At 47.4% G+C, this 13508-nt stretch overlaps 1 pseudogene; it reads right to left on the reverse strand.

Annotated features, from left to right (window-relative positions):
- Positions 1-813: 813 nt before the first annotated feature.
- Positions 814-12609, reverse strand: LOC138247093 (interferon-inducible GTPase 5-like; annotated as a pseudogene).
- Between the last annotated feature and the right edge of the window lie 899 nt (positions 12610-13508).

Raw genomic sequence — 13508 nt, forward strand, 5'->3', positions numbered from 1 at the left:
GTGAGACTCTGTGACTGGCCTACACTCTCTAAAGTGTGGAGTCGGATTGTTGGGAACGAGTCTGTCAAGATGTTGCGATAGCCCCAGTTGGAGCTACTGCGTTTCTAAGTGTTTTACTAATATTTAATGTTTGAAGGTTTGTATGTTTACCTATATATATTGAATTTTTGTCGTTTTGGTCTTGTTTTACTCAGATAAATATTGGCTATTCTAAACTGATGTGGAGTACTTTTATAGAGTTTTTTTACTCTGTTACTGTGTGTGTGTGTGTGTACACATATCTTAGTTGTGTGATTCCCTTACCTTAACTAGAGTGAGGGTTGTTATTTGGACTGGGTCCAAACCACTGCAAACTACAGACTCGATTTCGACCATTTGTTTTGCTCTGTACCCATTAGTGAATTGTTTAATAAAAACAAATGATGGTTTAGGGGCTGTAGTGGATGGGGGGGGGGGCATCAGCCTTCCATATCAAATCTTACAGAGGCTGTCGCGTGGGCTCTCATTATCCTAAATGAGACTACTGGATTTCTAGGCAGCAGGATCGATAACGGTGTGGGGGACTGAGTCTGACCCACGTGTAAGGAACTCTGTCACCCTAAATCCGGTTGTTGCTCCGGCTAACTAGCAGTGCCTCATTTCTCCCACGGGGAAGAAATGATTGGGCAGCCGAGCGCATGACATCTTTGGAACTTCTCAGGGAAGTCGTGGTCACTCAGATCCAAACCAACTCTCTCATTCACAATATGGTCTCATATACAAATGACAGAGACAGTATAAGTTTTATATAATGTTTTAATAAAACGACTGGATTTTAGATATTAAGGCGTGAGCCGCAATAACCAGAACAATACAACATAGTAGGATTGATATAGTAACCAGGAGAGTAAAAGATAGAAATAAAGCTATCATAATTCCTAACCGTTTCTACTCTCCCTCTGCTTGTTCTATTTAGAGCACAGCATGTTAAGCTTTCAGCTTGCCTTTCTGTATCACTAGGGAGACGGACACACTCATACCTGAGCAAAGGCCTGTGATCTGGTTCAGCATCTGCAACGAGGCAGTCAGCGTCTAGTTGTGGTTCCCTGGTCGGAATCTCCCTCTTGCATGTATTGGGACAAGGAAGTGATTTTATAACTAACATGTCATCGTGATCACAAAATGTTCCTACGCAGGAATGGCAAGTCTAGACTCCTACCACGTCTATCGGCAATGTACCAGACTGTGTCCTTGACTAAAGCACAGAGTGAATATGTTATGAAGAACTCCAGTGCTGAAGTAGGCAAAACAGTGTGATATGAATAAAAAACAACACCGTAGAACTGGCTATTCTGTAAAATAACAGTACGAAGCCTAATAGAAAGCATTTAGAGTAAAGTGCACAGAGGCTCTAAGCTGTTAGCAAATGAATAAAATATATTTAGGGCAAAGTGCACAGAGGCCTAAGGCCTGAAGCTAATGCGCAAAATATACGTAAAACTGACCACACTACAAGGCATGACGTTAGATCAAAGGCTGAAACATGCCTAGGTACCACTTTGTACTCATGCATGACTTGTGCATTTGAATGTTTCCTGGAGTTCAATAGTGTTCTTGATTTTTACCCTGAAAAGATTTAGGCCCCAACATCCTAAGTCAGTGCTCCTACAGAGAGTTTAGTGACCTGGTGCAGGGTTTCATTCAGTCTGTATTGTCAACCCCCACTTCCTGTCTCCCACCTAAGTACACTGACGTCCTGGAAGCTGTGATCCTAAATCGGTATTGCTGAACGTCTGTGGCCTGTTACATGCAGGAAAAGGAAATAGTCTGTGCAGGTCTTGAGAGTTCAATGAAGATACACAATTCTTTGCATTATACAGTTTATTTCCTGTCACAAAACGGTGATAGGGTCTTTTAACTTTTCAGTATGTATTTATAAAATGCCTGGGTAATCTGGACAGCTATGGAAAGCCTCTGCCCACTTGATTCCTTCCCTGCCCCACTAATGATGAACAGCAGATTTAAACAGAGGCACAGGCTGGTGCAGCTAGCTCAGAAGTTCCCCTGATAGACTTTTCTTGAAAGTTACAGGGCTTTCTCAATGATGGGGTGGAAATGATCCCTGTTCACCAACAATTGTGTAAATGTTACCCACATGCATCCCCTGAGTTGCTTCCCCGTACTTCACTGAAATTTCAACACTCACTTCTCACACATACTATAAAATCATCATAAATCTCACTGCAATGCATTGTAAATTGCCCCAAGACAATCCCAGGACAGGATGAAGAGTCCCAAGTCACTCTGAAGTTCATTAGCCATATCACAACTCTACCAAGAAAGCATAACAAATACATTCAATAGATAAACTCAAATCTCCTTGGAATTCATAAATAAACCCTACATCTCATTAAAGTGAATTAGAAGCTTCCAACAGTGCCTTTTTGAACAGATAAGTTACAGAAACCTGTTGTTGTCCACCTCTCAGGGTCTTCCTGGAATCGGCTGCCCACATTTAGCTGCCCTGCAATACATACGCAGTTGGCACCGAACACCAGTGCCCGATACACGCACCCATAGTTACAGACTCTACCGCAGTATAAGTTGTGGTTTAGCAGCAAGTGATGGAAAAATGTAAACATGTTGTTTGGTTGTAACAGATCCCACTCCTGCAGCCACATTTCCAAAAGATAGAAAGAACTTGAGCAACATTCTAAACCTGAAAATTGTCTTTTCTGCAAAGTTTCTGGCTGTGCTGCGTGATGTTGAGGAGCAGAGTAAACTGCAGGTGTTGATGGCTCACTTGTCGGGCGAGGAGAACATGAAACAGATAGCGGCCTACATAGAACTTCTGGGACGGACGTTTGGCAGCTGATTGGTCAAGTTCTAATAAAACAACATTCAGAGGTGTGCTGGTAGAAAGCCTTTTCAGGTAGTTAATGCACCACTGGAACAGCTACAACCCAACCACAACAGTAATATCAAACAAAAAACATCCTTCCCTTCAGCTGTTTTACTCTTTGTTGAAAAAAAGTATTAAATGCAGTAGCCTAAAAATATGCCAATAGCATGGATAAAGTCATTCATTTAGCCAATGATATCAAGTAATACTATAAGAACTCATCATCTTGACCAATCAGAGTAAGAGATTTCCTCCCCAATTATACATGCCACACTCTTTGGGGCATATTTACAAGAAAGTGGCATATCAGCTTTGATGCGCCACTTTTCATGCGCCCCCACCGCCACCTAACAACACTATGGGAGCGCCGTATTTATGATGCGGTGCACCATGGCGGTCGTTACCAAAATAGTGTCAACATTTTTGACGCTATTGTGGCGCTTTGCTACACTAACGTAAAAAATGTTGATGCAAGGGCAGCAAAGTGCAGGGAGGCCCAGTGGCTATAATGGGTGCGTCATTTTAACACCTGCTCTGAGCAGGCATTAAAAATGATGGAAAAAATGGCACAGTGAAACCTTGTAAATTTCACTGTGCCATTTGTTTGGGCCTTCTAGCGTCGGAATGCCCCCCCTTGCATACATGATGCCTGACGCAGGCATAATGTGGAGCAAGGGGTTGCAAAGTGGGGCAATGCATGTATGGCGTCACTTTGAAAATATGGTGCAGCGAAAATGCCTCCTTAACGCCACATTAGCGTAAAAACAAAAATGACGCCAAAGTGGCGCAAGTATTCGCAAGGGGCTTGTAAATATGCCCCTTTGTATTTCGGTGACATCTTGGGTAGCAACCAATAGTCATCCTGCCTCATTAGGCTCTCGATCTCAGGTGTTTCTCTGGTATAGGTATTAAGAATCTACACTTGTTTCCAGGGCCCTCGACAGAACCCTTTCAGCATCTTCTGCAATTTCCTTTAAGAAGCTTTTCAGCATGTAGCATGTGGTGGCAAAGGAAAGCCCCCCGGCAGCCGCAGAGCCAACAATAGAGCATATCCAATGGCCATTAACCCAGCTCCGGCAGCCTTGGTCATTAACTTCAAGACAATTTCTGTGGTTATCTCCTTCACAACCAGTGGAGACTTGATCACTGCCCTGAGATCATCTTCAGACTTGTCAAATTTTTTAGCAAGTTTACTAAGCGATTCTTCGTCCAGACCAAATTCCTTGAGGTAACCTTTCATCGCTGTCACCAGGATGGTGAGGTCACATGCAACTGAGAGACCAGGTATTGGGATGGTAGCAATGGCACAGGAAAGTGTGGCCAGCTTCCAGATCTGCTGCCTCAGGGCCTCCTTTTTCTTCTGTAAAACTGCTACTGAGATATTGGGTAGTGAGAGCAAGAAAGCATGCCTTTTGTGGCCGGGCAGTTCCCTTTCCAGAGTGTCCTGCATCTTCTGGAAGTCAAAGAGGGCCAGCTCACAGCAAGACAGGAGGAACACCTTTGGGGAGTCTATGCCCCCTTCTTTCAAGCAGTTGCTGCAGTTGTCCCTAATTTCATTTAGGATCCTTTCCTCATTGTACGTAGACTTGCGACGTCTTTTGGACGCAAACAAGTCAGAGTCCACTTTTGAACGCACAAAGTAGAACTTTTTGCCCATTTTTGGGATCTCGAGTGCCAGCTGGATGTGGTTTTCCTTAAAACGCTCAGAGGCAATGAGAATAAAGAAGTCATAGCGGCTAAAATTGACTCTCTCCAGATAAGTGTCGGCTTTGAACTTGGGTGTTCCAATGCCCGGCAGGTCCCAGATGGTCACATTGGAATGGTTGTGGTACTGGTAAGGTGTTGGGTCCATGGTAGTTTCAACCACACCGGTCTGGGCTGCTCCATCAACTTCATCTTCCATTCCCCGGATGGCATTGACAAAGGTAGACTTGCCAGACCCTGATTCTCCTGTGATGGCAATGTCCAACTTGGCATTCTCCAGGGATTCCAGAGATTTCTTCAGCGTTGAAGCAGCTTCAGCCAGGTCTCCTTTTTCTAGTGCAGCCCGAACATCTGCCACTTCTTCATCAGTGATCAAATCATAGGCTTCCTGCCCATTGTTATCCTCAACACCAGCCACGTAAGCAAAGGACGGTAGTTTCAGATTCTTGAAAATTTAAGTAACTTCCGTTTCCAAAGTTGAGCAGCTTTCCTAGGAAGAAAATGGTATGGTACAGAGGTCAGAACAATTTGCAAATTGTAGTAAGGGAATCATGTTGTCACACATGCACAGATTTATTTACCAAATCACAATCTACAATAAATCTATCATCACCTCCTTTTAAGTATCATCTTCGGGACAGTAAGACTCTTCCATTTTTACATCTCTCACACAAACAGCTTTCAAAGTTTGGTGAGAGCTAATGTTGTCAACAACCAGGCCTTGAAAAATCTACTCGCCCACTCTCTAGGTCATTAAGCAATTTTTAGGACCTACTCGCCCGTTCTGGCGAGTTGACAAAAAACAGGTGCTCTGTTCGGTCAGAAAATGAAGGAGCAATAAAAACACTTTAAAATCTTCTAATCTTGTCACATTTGCTATGAATTCAGAGACAGAGGTCAAAAGTCAGTTTGTCTTCTTACAAAATCCTAGAACTCTGAAGTCAGAAGGAAAAATAATTGTAAGGTGAACCATCTAACCTGCTGAACTAAGTTTGTGAAATGAAAGGCATTAGGGTGTCAGGTGTTCCTAACACACAACATTTAAATAACTAATTCAACTGTACAGGCATTTCAAAATATATTTCAGTAGTTGTGAAAGCCCGTTTTTTTGTACTTCTGTGTGATGAAAAAAAAATATCTTAATAGGATGAAAACAAATGAGAACACTTTATTTGGTGATATGCAAATGATAATTTTGTTTTCTGAAACACAATTTTCACAGATTATTGTTTATAGACTATATAGTTTTATCAATGAACCTGCAAGTTAGTGGAAAGGTTTTTGGACATTTCTTGTAAATTTACTGTCTGTAAATGACAGAGTGCTACCACATCATGCTTTAGTGATATATTTATTAAAAGTGAGTGTTTAAACATAAACTGTCAAACTCCTGCCCTTATGGCAATGCTATTAGTAAACTAAAAGACAAGTTATGGATCATGTGTATCCTATATGTGGGCTAGATTCTTATCATACACAGAGCAAACGTTTAGTCTATTTAGTCAAACAAAAATGTTTTTTTTTGTACAGCAAAAATACTGAACTCACATACTTCAAGGTGCACTGATATGCGAGAATGAGGAAAAAAGAAACTCTGTAAAATTAAATATTTGCCTAGGATCACACAATTTGAGACCCGTTTACGGGTCAAGTACATTTGCAGTCAGGTCAAGCAGATTTTTCAAGTTACACGACCTACAGGTCTAGTAGCATTTTAATAATTTTTGAAGGCCCGAACGTGCAGCACACATATACACAACATATAATATACACAAACTCGTACCTAAAGATACAGAACAGCCATTAGATGCTGTGGTTTTGCTCACTTTAGGCACTGATGTTAGGGGCTTTTCATTAGTGTTTCTATCAGCACACAGCATTTTGCGGATGTGGACTACTTATCAAGTAGTTCACTTTCATCTTACCGAGCACTTTTATTACACCATGTTTTTGGTCTCATCACCTCTCACCTTGCTGTTGTGTTGAGCAGCACCATACCAAGTGTATCTGATCAGATCACTACATTACATGGTTAATGATGTATCACTCATATCGTACCACACCCATGTGACGCAATGACGGAGCGTTGCCCCCCTGGCCAGTAGCCAGGAGATGAAAAATAAAATGATAGTTACACTATTGTTTACATTTTCTTCTTCTGGCTCAGCCAGCAGTGCAGAGATGGGCAGGTCTGGGCCACGGGAGATGGGGTGGGGGAGGAGGGGACAGTGCACCTAAGTGCGCATGTGTGTTTGGCCAGCCATCTCGGGCTGGCCAAACACACATGCGCACTTAGGTTTCTCTGGCCTGGCTGTGTTGAACAGCCTGGCTGGAGAAACTGCCCAGACCCCAGGACTGTGTCTGAGCAGCAGTCACTGCCTCTCAGACCAATACCAATGCTGCTTTCATGCTAGCTTTAGCACGAAAGCAGCACCCAGATTGCTGGGGAGCCTGTGCTGGTCTCCTAGTGAATGCTGGGATACCAGAAGAGGAGCAAGGCGACAGGAGTCTGCAGAATGACAAAAAAGGTAGCTTATTTTATTTTTTCTTTCTTTATCGTTTTTGTTTACCCCCTTTCCTCATCTTTGCCCCGCTGTTGACATTTGCCGTGGCCGCCGCTGAATACACCTCTGGAAATTATACTGGCTCCTATTATACCAACATGCTCAATTCAAAGTCCTCAGTCCCCACCTACCTATACAGTTGCATCCCCTTCCACCAACTTACCAGACTCCTCTGCTCCATGGGTCTCCAACTAGCGCAGATTCCATGCACACACACAACCAGATCAGTAGGACAGGCATTCTCTTACATCGCTGCTAAAGCATGGAACAACCTCCCACTCCACATCAGAGCCTCCTCTCGCTTCTTGAATTCTGCAAGCTGAAGACCTGGCTTTTCAATTAACCAACCTACCATAGGCATGGATAGGTACATACATCTATTCAGCACCAGGATACCCTCGCTGGTGATAGTGCGCTTTACAAATACACATAACATATCCCTTTAGCTGAGGGGAAGAAAGGGCACATTTACAAACAAGTCATGCCGCACAGCGCAGCAAGTCACCTTGCAGTGCTGAGTGACAGGGAAAGAGAAGGAATGTGCAGTTTTTAAATGAATACTATGTATTCCTGTCCTTTCCTCTGTGCTGGCGCACAATGAGCTACCTAGCGCCAATGCAGGCATCCTTGCACCTTGGTGCGAGGGTGTCTGTGCCGTATGTAGGATTGCTTTTGTGAAGGAAGGGGCACCTTCCTGCAAAAAAACTATCTTCAGAGGCTTTTTCCTCTTTTGATGTGTGCTGTCCCCTCGTTATGCCTCTCCTGGGGAGGAGTATCATTTTAGTGCATTTCCTGTTCTTGTAAATCTGGGAGTGCATCACAATCCATGGAAACACCTTCCTGGCACAGATTAATGTAATGCAGTGATTTGTGCTGTGTTTCTTGAGATTTATGAAACTACACAGGGCCTTACATTGCTTCATAAATCTCTTTTTTTGAGTGTGTCACTCTTGCACAGCATCGCGTGATGAAAGAGCAACACACTGGGGCTCGTAAGAAAATGCCCCAAAGTCTTCTCCCAGGCAATTGATATCATATTGTCAGTGGAACAAAGTTACCAAAGAAGCCTTTAACAATACCCTTATAAAATCTAGGGCCATATTTATGGCCTGGTTTGTGTCGCTCTTGCACCATGCAACGTTATTCAAAATCGACACAAACCTTAAATGGCTTCATAAATCTCAAGGAATGTAACACAGCGCAAAACACTTAGGCCCTCATTATGACATTGGCAGTAAATCCCACTTACCGCCACGCTGACTGCTGCCAACTTACCGCCGCAGATATCTGTTCACCATATTATGACACACACACCAATCCGTCAGTATTCAGCCACATACACAAATCCACCAGCCCAAAGGTCAGTGATAAACTGGCAGTATCAAAACCCACACTGTTACGCCAACAGAACTACGCCCATCACATTATGACCAACGAAATCACTACTGCGAATATTCAACAGCGGTAAACCATTGGCGGTACATACCGCTGCACTCAAAATGGAGACCCACAAACAAAACAACACCACATTGGACAATTCAAACAACACTCACCTGACACCCATACACACACCACACCCACACCACTATAAAACACCCACCCACAGTACCCACAATCCTTTACCATTTCAAACCATTGCCAGCAGAGAAACATCAAGACCACTGACACAACTAGAGCCACACACTATTCACATCAATACACCACTCATGCACCCCACATCACACACCCCAACACATTACCCAATACACCCTCACCTACACACCTAACACAACACCCGTGGCACCAAAAGACACCCCCGTATCACAGAAGAGGAGCTAAGGGTCTTGGTGGTGGAAATTATCAGGGTAGAGCCACACTTATTTGGAGCACAGGTGCAGGAGTCATTCGATAGCTAGGAAGATGGAGCTATGGCGGAGAATCGTAGACAGGATCAACGCCGTGGGACAGCACCCAAGAACTAGGGATGACATCAAGAAGAGGTGGAACGACCTACGGGGGAAGGTACGTTCCATTGCAGCAAGACACCAGCTTGCTGTACAGACAGAGGACTGGCTGTGGACCCCCACCTCCTCCCCCATAACTAACAGCATGGGAGGAGCAAGTCTTGGCAATCCTGCATCCTGAGGGCCTGGCCAGAGTAGGAGGAGGACTGGACTCTGGTAAGTCAACTCTCTACTACTACTACCCCCCTAACTGCATGTCATCACATACCCCTACCCTCACTCCCATCACTCCACTCCATCCCACACACCCTACCATCACATCTCACTCATCCCAATGCCAAGCCCTGCATGCTCTACCAATGCATGGACACCACTCACAGCCCTGCATGGGCACTCATCACTAAAGCATGCACACTATAGAGAACTAATCATCCCACCATACACAAGTGAAAGCTGCCAGGGCAAATACAACCAAAGAGGGCAAACCACGGATGTACAATATGTCAGACACAGAAAACATAACACATCATTTACATTCCCACAGGTACCCCTGCCAATTTCAGCAGAGAGGAGGTGCCAGCAATATCCCGTCCCCCAACTGAAGAGGCCCACAGTGATGACAGCAACTCTGGTCTTCAGGATCTGGATGACCTACCTGGCCCATCAGAGACCTCTGGACAGCTGGTTACCCAGGCCTAGTCACACACTATCACAGAGCCTCCACCATCAGGAAACACCACCACAGCACCCACCCAGCGTACCCATACCTCTGTCCCCAGGACACATCAATCAGCAGTGTGTCCACCTCTACAGGGTGTGATACCCACTGGTTCTGGAGGGGGAACATGCCCCGTGCTTGATCCTGGGGAGTGATGGGCCACAGTCTCTTAGGTGGGTGTCATACCCACTGGCTTTGGATGGGGCAGGCCGCACAGCAACCCATGGAGGCATGATTACATACCATCCGCTGGTGGTGACGGCTGCACAGTGGTGGTGGTGCTGGTGGGGGGAGGCTCCTGCCCATCATCTGCAACCTCGGATGGCTGCACAGTGGTGGTGCTGCTGCTGGTGGGAGAGGGCCCCTGAAGCCTTGGATGGCTGAACAACCATGGTTGGTGGTGGGGGTTCTGTCACAGTTTCTGGCCCAGACCCCTTGGTCTTCCTGCCTGCTGGAACAGGCTCCTTGGTCTTCCTGGCTGCTGGGGCAGGCTACTTTCCCTTCCTGCCTGCTGGTGCAGGCTCCTTCACCTTCAGGACATGTGGCCTGGATCCCTTTCCACCACGAGTGGGTGTGGTGACGACTGAGCCCGTGGACTGTGTGGCTGAGGTGCTTGGCTGGGTTCTTACTACCCTGCCCATACGTGCAGGACAGGGGGGAGGTGTAGGGAAGAAGTCAATGGTGGATAGGAATAGTTTTTTAAGGGGCATTGGAGTGGGAAGAGGGAGAAGGAATGGGAGAGGTGGATGAGGGAGTGGTTGTTGGTGGTGTCTGTCTGCTGCGTTTGGGTGCAGGTGCCTGGGCTGTATGCTGTTGTGAGGTGGATAGCTGTTGGGTGTCTGAGTGCTTGCATTTGTGTACCTTGGGGGGAGGGCCGACTCAGTGGGAGAGGACACAGGGGACGTGTGCATGGCTGTTGTGGAGGTGTCTGCCAGTGAGGTGTGTGTTCTGCTTGGTGTGGTGATGCTGGTAGTGAATGATGATGTAGTGCATGCAAGTGTGAGTGTGGACGGAACTGTGGGGGAGGTGGCGGAGGAGGAGGAGGGGAAGTCAGTGGAAATAGTGGATGTTGGTGTGTCTGCAACTGGATGGTGTTTTGTGAGTGCCTGTGGGATGAAGTGCGGTGCTTGTGTTTGCCTGTGACACTCTTGGGTGTTGTCCTGTGTGCATGCTCGTCTGCCTGTGTGCTTGGGATGGGTTGGGGTTGAGGAGAATGGGACTGGGCAGTGGAAGTTGGAGGGGGAGGGTAGAAACAGGAACAATGGCTGCCATCAGAGAGGAGGCCTGAGCCTGAATCGATCTCTGTTGGACCACCAACCCAGTGTGAATGCCCTCCAGAAATGCATTAGATTGTTGTATCTGGGCTGCCAGCCCCTGGATGGCATTCACAATGGTTGACTGCCCTACAGAGATGGATCTCAGGAGGTCAATAGCCTCCTCACTCAGGGCAGCAGGGCTAACTGGGGCAGTGCCTGGGGTGAAGGAGATGTCCACCCTCCTGGGTGAGCGGGCACGGGCAACTCGCTGAGAGGCTGCTGCAAGGGTGGTGCTGGTATGTGGGTGGCGGATGTACCTGTAGCTGGGGTGGTCACAGAAGTGTCTGCCACCACCAGGGAGCTTCCATCGGAGGAGGTCTCTGTGTCAGAACTGTCCCCTCCAGTCTCTGCCGTGGTGCTCTCCTCGCCCTCTGTCCCACTGGTGCCCTCAGCATCGATGGACTCTGCCTCCTGGGTCCTGTGGGATGCAGCTCCCTCCATCGCCAGTGCCTTTGCTCCTCCGCCAGTTGATGCTAATGCACATAAGGGCAGGATGACAAAACAAAAACGTGGGGGAAGAGACAAGGATACACTTGGTCAATGGCAGCACCAACACCACCATTGGCATACACAGCACCCTCACAGACAGGGAACAGGCCTACCCAATATGCCATTGCACTACCAGAGAAATAGTTAGCGGCCAAGGCATGGGGAGGGGCACACACTGCCAAATGCAGCACACCTGGGACCTATGCAGCCCTGACCAGTAGTGGATGCCTACGAGCTAGGTAGCAAGACTTTCCCTTCCGAACCCTAGTCACCAGGGGACCTACGCCACAATGTCAGACCTGGCCTAGGGGCACCCACTGACACACATACCCTACCCGCATACAACCCTACCATGCCTAAGTTGTAATGAAGGGCACTGTACTCACCCCCTTGTGGCTGCTGTGATGCCCTTAAGCGCCCATCCAGCTCTGGATAGGCCACTGCCAGTATGCGGGCCATCGGGGGGGTCAGGGTTCTACGGGCACCGCTTCCTCATTGGGAGGCCATCCCCAGCTAGGCCTCCGCCTTCTTCCGTGCACAGCGTCTCAGGTCCTCCCACCATTTGCAACAGGGGGTGCTCCGCCTGCCACAGTCCCCCAGGGTCCGCACCTCCTTGGCGATGGCACGCCATATACCCTTCTTTTGATGGGCACTGACCTGCAGCGGCAGTACACACAGGAAAATAGATTTAGACAAACAGTCCTGCCTGTTAAACATATGGCCCACCATACCCGTTTCCATCACCATCTACACACACATGGCCCAGCACACAACCTGTACGCCGCCCAGAGGACATCCACCCACTCCCCTTACACAAGGCCGTCACACACACCACTCCATGCTTTCATGCCACATACATCGTGCCCACAGTGTACTCACCTGTTGGTCTGGAGGCCCATACAGCTCTCCATACTGGGGTAGGACCCTCATCCACCAGTCTCTCCAACTCCTCCGATGTGAAAGCTGGGGCCATTTCCCTAGTCACACGGGCCATGGTAGGTTCCAGACACAGGTCTCAGCAGCACATGCAGTGTAGGTCCTCTCCTGTGGAAGGTCAGGTAATAAGTGAGGAATCAGATAGAAAATGGCGGTCATGTCCGCAGCTGTGCATACCGTCACCGCTGGCATAGATCACCATTGGCCACTGTAACCCATAGGGCCCAGTTATAACCAATGAGGAGTTGCACGGCAGTTCCCGACCGCCTCCTGCAACGGCGCACAACATCAGCAGAATTACCTCACTTCCACCTGTCCCTCCACACAGGACAGGCAGATGTCATTTCGGGGGGGGGGAAGGAAGGCCCTGGAAATTGCTGCATCACTGGTGATATTAGGACATACTGGACAAATCACACTGACCCATTACAAGTTAACAGGATGCAAAGTTCTGTTATAGCTCCATTGTTCAGTTTGTGACCGGCTCCTCACTCGTTTGTCCATTAGAGTCCTACTGCTGCGGATGAATAGGAGATGGAGACATACCGCCGTGTACAGACCCTTGATGGACTTGGCAACACTGGAGGACAGGCACATTATCCTCACCTATAGACTTGACAGGGCCATGATCACAGAGCTGTGTGCCCAATTGGAGCCTGACTTGATATCTACTATCCGTCACCCCACTGGGATCCCCCCTCTTGTGCAAGTGCTATCAGTGCTCCATTTCCTGGCACTTGGTTCTTTCCAAGTGACAGTGGGCTTGGCAGCAGGAATGTCAAAGCCAATGTTCTCAAAGTGTTGTCGGCCAGATTAAACACATGTGCAGCTACATTGTTTCCCCCAGGTTGAAGATTTGTCCACAGTGAAGGCCGAGTTCTCTGCAATGGGACATATCCCCAACATAATAATTGGGGCGTTTGATGGAACACACATTGCACTTACCCCCCCCCCGCC

This window comes from Pleurodeles waltl, chromosome 7 (assembly GCF_031143425.1).
Source record: "Pleurodeles waltl isolate 20211129_DDA chromosome 7, aPleWal1.hap1.20221129, whole genome shotgun sequence".
Classification (NCBI taxonomy): domain Eukaryota; kingdom Metazoa; phylum Chordata; class Amphibia; order Caudata; family Salamandridae; genus Pleurodeles; species Pleurodeles waltl.